Genomic DNA, 3,369 nt, shown 5'->3' on the forward strand with positions numbered 1-3,369 from the left:
TCAACCTGAAAGGTCAAGGGATTTCTCTTGTGAGAAACATCTACAGGGTACCCCAAACAAGTAGAGAGGTTTTTGGGGGTCCTCTTATTTCAGGGACAGTATAATCCAACTGCCTGGCATCCTGCTCCCCACTCTTTTGCTCCCCAGGTGGGACAAGCCACTTGGTGACAATTAACCCATTTCCACTCTGTTCTTCCTTAGCTAATTATGTACTGAGCCACTATTGTGATGCATTCTACCCTGGGTACCAGGGAAGACGTACACAAAAGGAGATGTGGAACCATCTCTTAAAGTCATTCCAGGCCAGGTGCAGTGGCTCACTCCTGTAATCCCAGCACTTTGGGAGGCCCAGTCGGGTGGGTCCCTTGAGCCAAAGAGCTCGAGATCAGGCTAAGCAACATGGTGAGACCTCGCCTCTACAAAAAAAAAAAAAAAAAAAGTAAAAGAAAATTAGCTGGGCTTGGTGGCATGAGCCTGTACTCTCAGCTACTTGGGAGATTGAGGTGGGAGGATCACTTGAGCCCAGAAGGTCGAGGCTGCAGGGAGCTGTGATACAGCCACTGCACTCCAGCATGGATGACAGAGTGAGACTCTGTCTCAAAAATTAAATTAAATTAAATTAAATTGAATTAAATTGAAATTTTAAAAACTTAGCTGGGCACGATGGTGTGTGTCTGTAGTCCTAGCTACATGGGAGGCTGAGGCAGGAGGATTGCTTAAGCCCAGGAGGCTGAGGCTGCAGTGAGCTATGGTTGTGCCACTGTACTCTAGCCTGGGTGACAGAGTGAGACCCTGTAAACCCTGTCTCAAAAAAGCCATCCCAGGCCCATGGGGGAGGTAGGGGAATGAATCACTACAACGACAGAGAGCTGGAAGACATGGGGGGACTGATGTGAGATCTGGATTGGCAAAACAGTTTTCCTCAGGTGTATTTTTATTGCAAACTAAATTTTATGTATTTATTCTTCAATGTTATTTTTTGTCTCCCAAAACTGTATATAACAATTTCACAAGTGACATAAGGATGCCTCAACTTTGAGATTACAAGTTTATTGTGGGTATTTTGAAAGCTTAAGATGGTCACTATAGATAAACGACCAGTTTCTAATTTGGTGTTTAAAAGGATTCTCATGAATCACAGTGGATGTTGATTGGATTGTCTGGCTCCAGCTCCTCTTCCTTCTCTCATTACAGCTAATGAGAAGCAGGTGTTTTATACAGCATACCTCTGTCCTTCTGGCCTCAGTTGATTGGTCTAAGGGTGGTCACCTGACTCAGGTTGGGCCAATCAGACCCTTCTCTGTGATTTTTGGACTTTTTAACAAGAAGGATGAGACTATCTTGCTCTACTTTCTGAAGCTGAGGGCTCTTCTGTGTCAGGCACTGTCCTGCACTCTGAGACTACGGCACTGAATAGAGAAAATGATGTGTCTTCTTTTGTGGTAGGCAGTTAGAATCTGGTAGATGTAGGGAGACAGATAATAAATAAACACAAAAACAATATAAAATACATAAAGCACAAAATTGGTCACCAGGCATCATCATTATACAAATTGTTTCATTTATAACAATAATAGCATACATTGTGAACCTCTATGGAGCACTTACTATGTAGGAAACACAATGCTAGTGGCTTTATATGTGTTAACTCATTTAATCCTCAAAACCACCCAAGGAAGTGAGTTCTATAATTAATCCTGTTTGGAGGGAGGCTCTTATTTTATCAAGAGGCAATGATGAAAACTATAGAGAAGAGCAGAGGCGAGACTTTAAGTTAATGGTTCCTGATTTTCCTAATGCCCAGCTGTGTTTCTGCTTGCACAGTTACTTATGTTGTTCAGGTTTTCCTTCATTTCATGAGTTAATAAATTTTCCTCTGTCCTTAAACTTTCCAAACTGAATTTCTGTTACCTGTTACCCCACATTGCCAAGACACTATGGAAACTTATCAGGATTAATCAAGTGACCTCTACGTGCATGGCAAGGCAGGTGTTAATAAAATGCCAAGGATGAGCTGGCATGGACATAGCTCCTGCCCTCAAGAAGAAGCTTGCAATTCAGTAAAGACACTGAGACAGCAGAGACAGAGGCTGCAAGTGGAAAGTTGATGATGTAATTCAATTGCTCTCTTCATTTTGCCCTCCTCTGTGGCAGGCACACCATGCATAGCACACCCCCTATTTGTGCCACCCTGATCTTTCTGTGAGCTCTATGACCAAAATGCCAGCTCCCGGATAGTGGGGCCCCAACTGCCCTGATACCTGGTGGGTCCCTGATTCGAGCATCCACCCTACACACAATTTCAGATTAACAAAGAAAAAATTTTGAGGGCTGACTATAGCTGTCAGCTTTCAGCTTTTGTTTTACAGCTTGAGTTGCCCATAGCTTTTCACTCAAGCAACCCTTTTAGGTCTTTTAGGTGTGTGTGGAGTGGTGGAGGTGACAATGGAGAACTCAGGAGAACTAACTGCTGTTTTCTTCCTCCTCTGAAAGTCTGCCTCAATGCCAAGTGAGTCTACATAGGGGAATGAATGGACAAACAGCTTGTGGAACGGGCAGGATGGCCTGCCTACTAATTAGGCCTTGGGCTCTGGAGTCAGACTCCAGAGGAGACAATTACTAGCTCTATGACCTTGGGGGAATCACTTCCCCATTGCACTCCCCAGCTTCCTACACCTGTAAATGTACATGCTTTCCATGTAACAGTGTTTCAAGGATTAAATAAAGGAATACACTTAAATGCTTAAATAGTGCCTGATACACAGGAAGCACTTTATAAATGGCAGTTATCACTATGCCCATACGAAAGCAAAGTGAATGAATAAGTAGAGCTATATGTACAATAAAATAAGTCTCAAAAACATAATGTGTAAAAAAAAAAAGCAAAAGAAAGTTGCAACAGGGGCCAGGTGCAGTGGCTCACACCATAATTCTAGCACCTTGGGAGGCCGAGGCAGGAGGATCACTTAGGCCAGCAGTTTGAGACCAGTCTGACCAAAAAAGTCAGATCCTGTCTGACTTAAAAAAAAAAAAAATAGCCAGGCATGATGGCATGTGCCTGTAGTCCCAGCTACTCAGAAGGCTGAGGTGGAAGGGTCACTTGAATCGCTTGAGCCCAGGAGTCTGAGACTGCAGTGGGCAAATATTGCAACATCGCACTCCAGCCTGGAAGACAGAGTGAGAACCTGCCTCAAAAAAAAGTAAATAAATAAAATGTAAAGAAAGACAGGTGAAACAGGATACATAAATACGGTGTGATACAATGTATGTAAAATTTCAAACACAAAATACTATATATTGCTAATGTACATATATCTCTATATATTACATGAACATAATTGTGTATACAAAGTAGCATGATACACTGCT

The sequence above is a fragment of the Mandrillus leucophaeus genome, unplaced genomic scaffold (assembly GCF_000951045.1).
Source record: "Mandrillus leucophaeus isolate KB7577 unplaced genomic scaffold, Mleu.le_1.0 Scaffold202, whole genome shotgun sequence".
Taxonomy (NCBI): Eukaryota; Metazoa; Chordata; class Mammalia; order Primates; family Cercopithecidae; genus Mandrillus; species Mandrillus leucophaeus.